The sequence below is a fragment of the Panthera leo genome, chromosome D1 (assembly GCF_018350215.1).
Source record: "Panthera leo isolate Ple1 chromosome D1, P.leo_Ple1_pat1.1, whole genome shotgun sequence".
Lineage (NCBI taxonomy): Eukaryota > Metazoa > Chordata > Mammalia > Carnivora > Felidae > Panthera > Panthera leo.
In genome coordinates, this window is record NC_056688.1 from 4,845,644 (window position 1) to 4,859,240 (window position 13,597).

A 13,597-nucleotide genomic window follows, 5' to 3' on the forward strand; every position below is an offset into this window, starting at 1 on the left:
GGGTCAATCCACCTGGAAGAGTCCCTCCTGACCTCTAAAGTCTGCTGAATTGAAGCCTGCCACTGATGACTGCATATGATGTCTCTCGGTGACATTCCCCCTTCTGGTCTCCATAACTCATTACTGCACAATCACGATGCAACTTCTCTGGAACTAGGATGATGGCTTTCTGATCCATTAGTATTTCACCAAACTGCACACAAACACATTCTGCCTCTAATCATATGGATAAGCAATGGCTGACAACAGACAATGACAAAGATTCTGTTTAGCAGAAGTATTACAGTTCATTCTGCAAATGATTTACTGTCATTCAGTTACACAATTAGCTCTTGGTTTTCACTTCTTGGGTATTTGACTTTTTTTTTTTTTTTTTTTGGATGGCAGGCATTAAGTCCACAGCCAAAACAGTGAAATTATCATGAAAGCCTTCACCTTTGGACCAAGGAATATCCTAAATTATTTAAAAACAGCACTTTCTGGGGCGCCTGGGTGGCTCAGTCGGTTGAGCGTCAGACTTCAGCTCAGGTCACGATCTCGTCATCCGTGAGTTCGAGCCCCGCGTCAGGCTCTGTGCTGACAGCTCAGAGCCTGGGGCCTGCTTTGCATTCTGTGTCCCTTTCTCACTCTGCCCCTCCCCGGCTCATGCTCTGTCTCTCTCTCAAGAATAAATAAAACATTAAAAAATTAAAAAAAATAAATAAAAATGAAAATAGCACTTTCTTATCAAAGCCCCATAAAAAATTAGAAACTTCAGCAACATGGAATTATTCATCAACAAGAAAGAACACCTATTATGGGGAAAATAGTGAGTAACAGGTCAAATTTATCAAGAGAATCCTAATTTTTAACCTTGGTTTTCTTCTTTCCATGTGTTAAGAAAATACAAATTTGGGATATGGAAACATAGTAACTCAAAAATGTTATTCACCTGGTTAAGACTCCATGCCATAAAGTTACTGACCACAGTTCCAAATGGTGCCAAAAGAACTTCCCAAATGTCCCCTTCTGGCAAACCCAGGTGAATAAGCAGAAATATAAGCCCAAGGATGAGAGGATTGGTGTCCTATTCTAAGTAAAAATCCTGCCTATTGCTTTATTTTTAAGCTGTCACTGCCATGTTTAAGTTATAATGGCATTTCATTCATAAGCACATTTTCCTATAATGGAACTGGCAGGGGGCCTTGACATGTGAATCATCATTTCATTATGTCTATTCCTCACACTGGTATGCAAATTAAACAGAAATACAAGCCAGATGAAATAGAGGGGGGAAATCTGAAGCAATAACTATAAATTGAATTAATTTTTCTAAAATCTACAAAATATATAAAGCAATTAACATTGGTAATAACATATTCTACTTCAGGCACATTTTCAAAAATATTAACTTCAATTTTAAAGGCCAACACTGCTCACACCCTTCTAGCCAAACACTTCACTTCTGTAAAACAGAACTGACAGTTTTAATATTCTCTAAATTAAAAGGACAGAATAATTCCAATTTTAAGCCAACTAAAAATATGGACAAAAACATACACTAAACAACTTCCCTCTTTTGCAAAGAGCTTCAAGAAAGGGTAGCAATCATTGAACAATATAAATACATATAATACATATGTAAGAAATATTATTAAAACACCATGTGTAATCAAACAGAAATAATAACAATTCATTCAGACTAAAATATCCAAGCATGCCAAGTTGGATTTTTCAGGTTTATACTTAGATGCTTTCGAATTGCTGAATCTAAATGTTGAAAACAACACTGGATCAGTTTTCTAAATCACGGGATCCAGTCATCCTGAATAAATGGCTATTGTTCCCTATCTCTCAAGTATTTTGTTTAAAATGTTTCCATTGAATTTCAAAATTATAAAAAGCAGTTCTAAAACGAATGCTGCAGAAGATCCTCAAAAATGTCTTTGGCTCTGCTTTCAGGGGGCTAGTCCCTTATTTCTTTCTCATGGCAGGCACACCACAATACAAATACATGAGTACTCATTCACTAAGGTGTTTTTTTTAATTTTTTTAATGTTTATTTATTTTTGAGAGACAGAGAGACAGAGTGGGGGAGGGGCAGAGAGGGAGGGAGACATAGAATCTGAAGCAGACTCCAGGCTCTGAGCTGTCAGCACAGAGCCCAACGCAGGGCTCAATCTCATGAACCACGAGATCATGACCTGAGCTGAAGTCAGATGCTTAATTGACTGAGTGACCCAGGCACCCCTAATTCACTGAGTTTTTAATCATCTCTGTAACTCATCTTTCCTTTAGCCCACAGCAGCCTGTTCATTTCCAAAAGTCAACAGCTTTCCCTAAAATGCTTGCGAACAAGCTGAATCACCTGGAAGAACTTCACTTTACTTAAAAAAAATTTTTTTTAACATTTATTTTTGAGAGACAGAGACAAAGCATGAGAGGGGAAAGGGCAGAGAGTGAGGGGGACACAGAATCTGAAGCAGGCTATAGGATCTGAGCTGTCAACACAGAGCCCCACAAGGGGCTTGAACTGGGAGATTGTGACCTGAGCCAAAGTTGGATGCTTAACCAACTGAGCCACCCAGGAGCCCCATACTTTTCTGGTCACAAAATACCAAAAAGCTCTACTGGAAGTTGATACACACAAAGGTCTACTGCAGAAGAGTATCATTTATATCATTTATTTTTGTATTTAAAATAATAATGATTCATTTTTCTTCACATTTCTACTTAAATGTTGACTTCCCCTAAAAAAAAAAAAAAAAAAGCTTTACCCATCTTTTCATTTGTTAATAACCAAGATTTTCCAAACAGGGATTCAAAGAAATTGATAATTCCTAGCGTTGACACTGTTCTCCAAGCAGTGAGCCTGTTCTAAAGGAATGAGTCCCTGTGTCAATGCTACAATCTATTGAGAAAAGCACTTGTGAGATAGCCACTTAATTTCCACCTCTTAGAAAATCCATTATTCTGCACACTGAGACAAAAATAGGATGCAACCAAGACGTTCCTAGATTATGACATTTAGAACAGAGCATATTCAAAGTGGAGCTAGCTTTCCACCCATAGTTATTTAAGGAGAAGGTGAGCAGGCCCCACACTGTTGGAATCTGCCTTTCCATTTCTCTCCTGTTTGCCTTCAATTGGTGGAAATATTCATGGCTTTACAGGATCAGGTTCTTGGTGAGTCCTATCATTTTTGTAATTACTGTGGCTGGTATTAGTAAGTGTCTTCCTTTTATATGCTGAAATAAACTAATGGAAGAGGCAGACCCTATGCAAAATGGCTGGGAATAGGGCCAAATCTTTTTCCATACATTCAGGGACCAGTAATTTTCTAAATGGCACTTTAAGCTCTGTAGCCTCAATAATTACAACTACCGCCGGCATGTAATTTACAGAAATAATTATGCACTCTTCCAGTCCCCATCACCCATCTCGAGCCCATGGCCACTCACCTTGTCTTTATTTTCAGTGCCGGAAGCCTCAGGCTTGGTCCTGATCACAAACGGGGTGGACAGTCACAACAGGACCCTCTCAAAGGCGGCACTGACCTTTGGAGAAACGATCTCGAAGCAGTCCTCAAACCTGAGCATTTTGTGGCTGTCGCACCACAGCTATTTCCGCAGGCCTTCCCCCAGCTGTAGGACGGACATGTGGATGTCAAATATCAATTGGAAAGGAAAGGCCCTGCAGAAGGTACTGATGCTGATTCTGAGGTCCGAAGGGACTTGGGAGATTCCCCGGGGAAGGTTCTTCCTGGTGTTAGTATTGTCACATTCTGTGATGAGGAAGGTAAGACAGCTACAATTGCCTGGGTTCTATCGGAGCACAGTTTCTCATTGGCCACCTGCTCCATGGCCACATCAAGCTGGTAGATCTTCTTTCCTGTAGCCTTGATCATGCCCAGCATTGCAAAGCCCACAACGTGGTGAGGACGGAAGTAGTGAAGCAGAAGGGCGCCCTCGGGGAGCTCCTTGCACAGGAACGATGGGGACACCAGCGTGGCCTGTTTCCCAAAGGAAGTTCTGATGTGTTCCAACAGAGCATCAAAGCCATTAAAAAAGTCCTGCAATGTGCCACCTATGGCTCAAAGGACTCTCTCATTCTCATCAAAGAATATATTAAAGAACTCCTCACCAAATCTTTCTTGAACTTCCTCAAACTTCAAACCTAGAGGTAAATGGGAAGCAAATGTTAGTCAAGTGCAATAAAATAATTGAATTTATAGCTTTTTAAAAAATGCTCATCAAATGAGATAACTAGTGAGTGAAGCTAGAGAGATATTTCCCTCGGGCCCAGAAATTCTCAGAGAGATTAATTCATTTTGAATTAGAGAAAGAAAATTTCAGTTCACCTTCTGGGGGCTTCTAAGATGTTGATGAGCATAAGCTTCCTTTAACTTTATGTTTTTTTGTTTTTGTTTTTGTTTTTAAGTAGACTTTATTTTTTAGAGAAGTTTGAGACTCACAGCAAAAGTGAGCACAAAGTACAGATATTTTCCATAGAACACTCTTCCCACAAATACACAACCTCCCCCTTCACACACACACACACACACACACACACACACACAAACACACACACAATCAGTCATGGACTACAGTGGTACATCTGTTACAATCAATGAATTACAATGACACAACACCATCACTCAGAGTTGGTAGTTTACAGTAGGGTTCACTCTTGGTGTTGTATGTCCTTGGGCTTGGACAAATGTGTAAGGATACGTGTCCACCATTACAGCATCACACAGAGTAGTTTTGCTGCTCTAGAAATCCTCTGTGCTCTGCATGTTCATGCCTCCCACCTTACCTCAGCCCCCTGTAGCACAAACTTTCTAAATGCTGATAATTTAGCTGCCCAATTTTCTTTTCAATACCCTACTCCATTTGCTACAATTAGCACAAACAAGATCTTTTTCTTAATGGTTTCCCTCATAGGTAAATAAACTTTCCAGAAACAGCTATCAAGTTGTTTCTCTATCGGGCCCATCCACTATTACTATCTGACTTATCAAAATTCTTCTGTTAAGTGGGAAATGTCAACCAGAGAGGGAATTTATGGTACTTGAGCAGAGAAAGGTATTGGATTATCTAGTGTCAACAGAAGGAATGAAGTTAGAATCCAGGGAGAGAGGGACAAAACAAGAAACTAAAATGACAGAATGGTGGACTGATTTGCATTCTTTGACCCACAAAACTGAGAGTAACCAAGAGTCTGGAATCTCACCAGAAAGGGTTAAAAGTCTTTGTCTTCCTGGTCTACATTCACTCCCACTTGACATGGCAAAAGGAACTCTATCTTACAGTAATGGAGGTACAATAAAAAGTAAGTACATATGCACACACATACACACAACCATTATGTAGAAACTAGAACCAGTCACACGTGATCTAGTTAGATCCACCATTAAGGACGATCTGAGGGAAAATATGGAGGGAATTTATGGTCCATACAGGAAGGATACAACACCTGTGTATGAGCTGAGTGTGTACACTAAAGGAAACTGCTATACAGAGTCAGTCTGTTGCTTCTCCTTTGACTTTGGCTGAAATCAACACATGTAAGTTCATATATTCATATTTTTTTGCCCCGTCTACTCCATCTCATAAGGAGGTCCTGAAGATAAGGCCTGACTGGGAAAGAAACAGAAGGCCACTCTGCTAGTGTCCTGTCCAAGGGCAGAGCCATCTGGGCTGTCTATGGCTCGTTTTGTTATCTATTCCTACATTTATTATTCCCTAAGCATTCTCCCCATGCAGAAATCAGGGAACAAAGCAGAGTCAACACTACTATTTGAAAAACACAGCCAAAAGACATCAAATATTTTTTGAGACAGCACTAGAGAGTATAAATTTTTTGATAGCCAAGTGAAGAAGTCAGTTGGACAAAAAAAGTTCTTAAAATCAACGTGAAATGAAAAAAAAAAGTAGAAAACCTAAGAGAAAAAGAGTCCTTTTATTAAGAAGAATTTCATATTAATTTTAGTTTCATAGGTTTGATATTTGAGTCAAGCTGACAAATTCACCTATCAAGATAAAAACATGAGCGCACATCTTACATGGTCATGGTACAAGATTGCCCTTCAACATAGGCTGCAAACACGAGCAGTAAGACCAGCTCAACTGATGATAATAGCATTTATCTGTCCAGTTCTCCAGCGTGGAAGAAAAAAAGGTGGACGACACTCACTGCAATTTGGCTCCTGTCCCAATGGCTCCACTGAAACTACTCTTCCAATTGCTTAAAGCAATACATACTGTTTCATCCCTACCTTAGTTAACCTGGTTTGTTGTTTTTGTTTTAATTTGACTGTACTGATCATCTCATTCTCCTAAATCTCCCTTCTCTCGGCTTCTAAAAATATACCCTGTTGGTTTGATTACTGACTGTCTGAAGACTCCTTCCCTAAAATGTATTCCTAGACCAAATCCTTATATCAGCATCGATACATAACCAAAAAGTCCTAATACAAATTAAATGTATATCCCTTCAAAGACAGTGTTCTTGGTTGTTATTAAATTTTTCAATTACAAAATTCTAATTAAAACTAAATTCAAAATAAATAAAAATTCCTATAAGCTGATTATACTCCCTGAACTACAAAATTCCATGGGTCACTAAAACATCCCACGAATTGCTTCTATACTTTGAAGAGTTTTATCTTAAAAGGACAGAGAGTCTTTATGCACAAAAAAGAAAAAAAGAATTTCTTCTAACTTGCTTTTTGTTTTATAACATTGAAAACGCCCTCAGAGTTATTAAGAACAGAGATTAAACATAATATAGTAAGCTTATGTTCTATTTTCATTGCCAGAATCCCAAAAAATAATCCAGAAAACAATTCACCAGGAACACAAAATAAAAACTACTCTGTGAGTACAGCATTCTATCCACTAGGAATCCCTGCTGTCTTTCAAAGCACTTCTGTACTTGAGGGTAAAGAAGAGTTGTTAATTCTCAAGCAAAGACACCGAGGTCTGCCAGGGTGCTAGAGTGACTTATACCAATAAAGAAAGGCTAGAATATTTTGAATATTACACCCAAATACTATACATGGTAATTCTATAAAATCACAGTACTCAGTTAACTAATAAAGATCTTTGGGGGGTGCCTGGGTAGCACAGCCAGTTAAGTGTCTGACTCCTGATTCTGGCTCACGTCATCATCTCATGGTTTGTGGGTTCCAGCCCTGCACCAGGCTCTGTGCTGACATTACAGAGCCTGCTTGGGATTCTCTCTTTCTCTCATTCTCTCTATGGCCCTCCCCCACTCATTCTCAATATCTGTCTCAAAATAAAGAATAAAAAAAATTTGTTCTCACAATTATTAAACTGTACAGTATCATAAAAGACAAGAAAGTTCTTCAAGTTGTAAACATGTAAACTTTGGGAAAGAGCACTGTAACTTTTACAAATAGTTTCATTTTAAACCTCATCTCAAAATTCAGAAAGCACAGACAAAGTAGTTCAGCTCAGACAAGTGGTACAGTTCTCACTTCCAATACCCCACTTATGAGGATGCAAATCCCCTACTTACAGCAAATCAGGTGAAACATATAGACCATGCTCATGTGTTCATGTCAGAAGATGTTATGACAGTTTGACCTTTGGGTCTATAAGAATATGTTCCTCTAGAGGCAAAACTTAAAATAAATCTGCTTTCATTAACAAGTTAAAATTTTAAATTATTGTTGGGGCACCTGGGTGGCTCAATTGGTTAAGCATCCAACTTCAGCTCAGGTCATGATCTCATGGTTTGTGAGTTCGAGCCCCACATCGGGTTCTATGCAGACAGCTCAGAGCCTGGAGCCTGCTTCAGATTCTGTGTCTCCCTCTCTCTCTGCCCTTCCCCTTCTCATGCTCTCTCTTTCTCTCTCAAAAATGAATAAAACTTAAAAAAAATTAAGTTACTGTTAATTCACTTCTTTAGAAAAATGAGTAGCCTAAATGTGACATCCTTCATCTCAAAGTGTAATAACCTATCCATTGATGACATGAATCTTTGTCCTTCATTTGCTATCCATCTGACTTCACATCATGCACCTCTTAAGGACAAAGACATGAGCTCATTTATGTCTGCACACCCATCACTAGTGTAATGCCTGGCACATGGACACAAAGATTTCATTCATAGAAACTAAGCTTTCAGGGTGCCTGGGTGGCTCAGCCACTTAAGCATCCAAATCTTGATTTTGGCTCAGGTCATGATCTCACAGTTCCTAGGTTCGAGCCCCATATCGGGCTGCCAGCACAGAGTGTGCTTGGGTATCTCTCTCCTTCTGTCTCTCTGCCCCTTCCCCACTCATGTTCTCTCTCTCTCTCTCTCAAAATAGATAAAAACTTTAAAAAATCTAAGCTGCGGCACCTGGTTGGTCAGTCGTTTAAGCGTTCAACTTTAGCTCAGGTCATGATCTCACAGTATGTGAGTTTAAGCCTTGAATCGTGTTCTGTGCTGACAGCTCAGAACCTGGAGGCTGCTTGGGATTCTGTGTCTCCCTTTCTCTGCCCCTCCCCCACTCACATTCTGCCTCTCTCAAATGAATAAAAGCATTAAAAATAATAAATAAAAGTTTAAAAAATAAAACTAAGCTTTCATCTAAATATTTGTTTGGTAAATATAATCAAGCTTTTAAAGCTACACTTGTGCCAGGACACCTGGGTGGCTCCATCAGTTAAGTATCCAACTTCAGCTCGGGTCACCATCTCCTGGTTTGTGACTTTGAGGCCCACATTGGGGCTCTCTGCTCTCAACATGGAGCCTGCTTCAGATCCTCTCTCTCCCTCTCTCTCTCCCCCTCTCAAAAATAAACATATAAAAAATAAAATATTAAATAAATTTTTAAAAAGTACCTTTAAAACCAAAGTTGTGCCACATTTAAGGGTACCTAGACACCTAGACACATTCTTTTCTGATATGAGCCTCTACAGATAATTAAGTCACAGTGTGATTAGGCTGTGACAGAGGCAAATGGGAATACTTATGGACAATGGAGAAAACAATGTATGACTCTCTCCTCTACAGGTTTTCCTGTTTGCCTCTGTTAGAGCCTAACAGAGGCATGGGTTTGAGCCCCATGCCTGTGATAGTGTCTGAAGAACTTGAATAAAAGTGGGTGTTCAAAAACCCAACAAGGAAGGCACAGTCACACTGACAGATGGACAGTAATGGAATACAGATGAACCAGAGAAGTGGGAGAGCCCAGCATGGTCAGGGATGGGCAAACTGTAAGTGGATAGCATCTGGGGAATAGGAATGAGGGGGTGAGCTGTTAACTGATGGGCAACACAAAGGCTGGACTTTTGAGCACCAAGACCAGAGTCAAAGACACCAGCCAGAGATGCTATAATGTCTTTAAAAGCCTACATTGACTGAACTAGAGAGGTCCCAGTGAGAATAATGTTAAACAATGTGCCAAATATTTTCATAGATGACTTTACACTTTAAAAAATTCTTATCAAGTAGATATTTTTAATTGTCTTCGTTTTACAGGTGAAAAATGTTAAGACATTTGCCCAAGTTCCACAACTATATGTAGCAAAGGTAGGTCTCAAGGTGAAGTCTGCCTGATACCACATCTTGTGAAATAAACACAGAGGAAAACATCTGTGCGAGGGAAGAAATGCACATCTTGCCCACTGTTATTTAATCAATACCTAGCATTTTGCCTGTCATTTAGGAGATGCTTAATATGTATTAGCTGGATGGTCAATGAATTAATGTATCACTGAAGTCAACAGAAAGCAGTTATAAGGAGCAGTCAACAGCTATCAAATGTCACAGTGAAGTCAAGTAAAAGAAAGACAGAAAACTGTAAAATGGATTGGTCAGCACTTTGGGGACCTTTGACAGTAATTTTAGTGGAGGAGTGGGGCAGACTACTGGGTGTAAGGGGTTAAGGAGTGTGTGACAAGTAAAGAAACAAAAAGTTTTCAGCTGGATTAATATTATTGGAGAGCTAAAATTACTTCCTTTATAAAACTGTAACAAATATGACCACTATACTTGGAAAAGGAAATATTACCTTCATTGAGAACCAAGTAATTAGAGAGAGATAGCACCAAATACACAGCATTGTACATTTGGGGTCCTGGGTCCTCTAGGGGAAGATGTATCAATAAAAGAGTACAATTAGTGTTTTTTTAGATCCAGAGACCATCCTTGCCACCCAGGAAGGGCACGGGTCCCCACTAACACAGGAAAACACCAAAGCAGCAAATGTATCCTTATGTGGACCAAATATCAACTGAGGAGGTGAATACCTACCAGCTACTCACTTCTGTGAGCTGCAGATGCCCCATAATTACCTTTTAATTATTTAGCTCCATCAAATTCACATTTAAGTAATGTAACTCAAGCACAACTATATCTCAAGTCCAGATTGTAAAAAGATATATATATATATATATATATATATATATATATATATATATATATATATATGTAATTTTTTTTCTTTTTGGTAGTGAGAACATTTAAAATCTACTCTCTGAACAACACCCAAGCATATAATACATAATTGTTAACAATGATCACAAAGCTGTGCAATAGATCCCAAGAACATATTCATCTTGTAACTGGAAGTTTGTACCCTTTGACTAACATCTCCCCAATCCCCCACCTCCCAGACCCTGGGAATCGCCATTTTGTGAATTTGGCATTTTTTAGATTCCACATAGAAGTGACAGCATATAGTATTTGTCCAGAAACAATACTTTTATCAGGAAGACCCTAAGGTTTTTGTCAGCTAGTTTGAAACCCAGATGACACTTTAATAAAAATATTATTCTAGTGTCTTGCCAATCTATAAAGAAATGACTGAAGTTGGTCTCAGCCTCCCAGGGGAGACTTACCGGTAAATACTATATGCATATGTCTAAATAATAACAAAGGAGAAAGGCTCAAAAGAAATGCCACTGGAAGTGGAAGGTATTATGCTGAGGGAAATAAATCAGTCAGAGAATGACAGATATCATAGGTTTTCACTCATATGTGGATCTTGAGAAATTGAACAGAAGACCATGGGGGAAGGGAAGGGGGAAAAATGGATACAGAGAGGGAGGGAGGCAAACCACAAGAGACTATTAAATACATAGAACAAACTAAGGGTGGATGGGGCGCAGGGGAGAGGGGGAAATGGGTGATGGGCATTGAGGAGGGCACTTGTTGGGAGGAACACTGGTGCTGTATGGAAGCCAAGTTGACAATAAATTATATTCATGAGAAAAAAAAAGAAATGCCATTGCCTGAATTGTAATTTTAAAGAAAACTGTTTTCAATCTGATCTATCAATACAGTTTCATTTGAATCTCTGTTGGGGTGATATAAAACCTCTGTAGTTTCAGGATATTCTGGAGTTAAGTAAGTAACAATATAGGTATAATAGTGAAAAGAAAGATCCTTATCAATCTTGGCCTTAATCTGTGAAGAGTTAAACAATGAGTTTCTACTATTTTAGAAGCAAATCATTCTCCTTTTACTGCATTTGTGGCATCTCTGCCCCTCTCCAAAAGGAACACAACTATGTCATATATTTACTTTTAAATATAAGTGAACCAAAATTAATTGTTTCAAATTTTATGATATAGTTAAAGAAAACAGAGTATACACTCAGATTTTTTTTTTTTAAATAGGGTTTTAACATCTTTGAGCTAACAAAGAATTTGCTAACAGGGAACTCTCTAATATATTTAAGATTAATTACTGAATACCCAAAGAAGTAGGTATTATCAAAAGCATATTAAGTGCTTCAGGGACATTTGTGATGGTTAAGTTTAAAGTTTTTAAATTGGAGAATATGCTAAGATATACTTTAAAATATGCATAGGATATAAATTTTGATAGAAATATGGCATAATGGAGGTGAAGCCAGACTCTTTATAATCTGGGCCACATTTACAGTCTGCGATACATTTTTCACCAAGAAACCACATCTAAAAAGCAGAGCATCCTATGGAAATGATGAAATAGAGACTGGGTGTCGAATGTTGTATGATTGGAAATTTTTAATATGTAAATTAAGAGATTAATCTAAGTTTTAAAAAAAGAGCATCATAAAATTACACTCCAATATTATCAGTTGTTTCTCTTTCCTTTCAAACAGCAAAGCCTATCTGTGTGCCTTTCTTGTAAAATACCAGATATTCCCTTGTATTATATATATTTGTCTGGATTCCTCTGTTGACTCTAAAACAGATTTAGTAGGACAATTAATGAAAAGTACAACCTCTAAAAACAGTGTGATCTAGAATGAGAAGAAAAAAACAATGGAGGAAGAAATATAAACCAAAAGAACTTCCCCTAAATTGTAGAAAATCCTGAATCTTCAGATGTAAACAAGTTCCAGCCAGATTTGATAAGTGCATGCACACACACACTCTAATGTTCTCTCTCTCTCCCTCTCTCTCTCTCTCTCTCTCTCTCTCTCTCTCTCTCACACACACACACACACACACACACACACACAAGCTCATTACAAAGAGGAGCTGGCCAAGCACCTGCCTCAGCTCTATACCCAAAAACCTGCATTTTTGCATTGCATAAATAGGGCAATGGCTCACAGGCTTTGGCATCTTCCCACAGAGAGCTGCTCTCATCATTTCTCATGCCTGTACTTCTCCCAATCTTTCACCCGGTGGCTAAGAAGGTTGGAGAGGGAATCACAGTGCAAATATGCATGGACTCTGGCTTCCGTTGATGACGACTGTCCCTGCTCAAATTGGAGGCCACCGTAGCGATGGCAGGAGAGTTTCATTTCCACAAGGACAGATCCTCAGAGGGCTTACTCGGAGCCATTAATCACTGCTAATGCCTCTTTGATTGCTACGCCTCTACAATTGTTCAGCTGTGTGAGTCACCCTCCTGAACTGCTGCAACCCAGTCTTGGGAGCTACGTGTCTGACCAATTTGTACAGAAACGATTAGGTTTTGGAATGAAAGTTGTGTTACAGTAAAGAAATAAAATTGAGGAGAATCTGAAAATTTTTTACCACTTTCCAAATGATATAGGTAAGAGTTAGCTAAAGCTAAACCTATGAGTTTCCTTAGCCAAATATCAGACTTTAAGTGTGACAGAAATTATCACATCATACGTCCATGATGTGGCTATTACAGTAGCATATGGCAGCTTTTACAGGATGCATGAAGAAGCAATCCTAGTACTTTTGTACTTCTGGAGGACAATAGCATGGAACTATGTACATGTTTATTTACAAAATAATTTATAGCTACACTGTTTCACACAAGATCAGTGACATGAAGTCATTAGATGCCCTGGAACTGCACTAACCCGTCTAACCTCCATCAAAATACAGTAGTCCTCAGGATGCCTGGGTAGCTCAGTCAATTGAGCATCCAACTATTGATTTCAGCTCAAGTCATGATCTCATGGTTCGTGGGTTTGAGCCCTGCATCAGGCTCTGCGCTGACAGTGTGGAACCTGCTTGGGATTCTCTCTCTCCCTCTCTCTGTTCCTCCCCAGCTTGTGCTCTGTCTCAAAATAAATAAATATAGTACATACTAAAAAAATATAGTATTCCTCATAAATAGTCATCCTTCGTCTACTTCTACACCACCCATGATGAGGAACTCCTGAAGCATGCTCTCCTGATAA

At 38.9% G+C, this 13,597-nt stretch overlaps 1 long non-coding RNA gene and 1 other non-coding gene across 2 annotated transcripts in view; one reads left to right on the forward strand and one right to left on the reverse strand.

The window, feature by feature from the left end:
• LOC122200735 overlaps positions 1-13,597 on the reverse strand; it is an 89,793-nt gene that overhangs the window by 53,310 nt on the left and 22,886 nt on the right. Inside the window, exon 2 of the long non-coding RNA XR_006193919.1 lies at positions 3,441-4,155. This is a non-coding gene — a long non-coding RNA (uncharacterized LOC122200735). The remainder of the gene's footprint in view (positions 1-3,440; positions 4,156-13,597) is intronic.
• Positions 11,939-12,055, forward strand: LOC122201561. Its single transcript, XR_006194257.1, has one exon.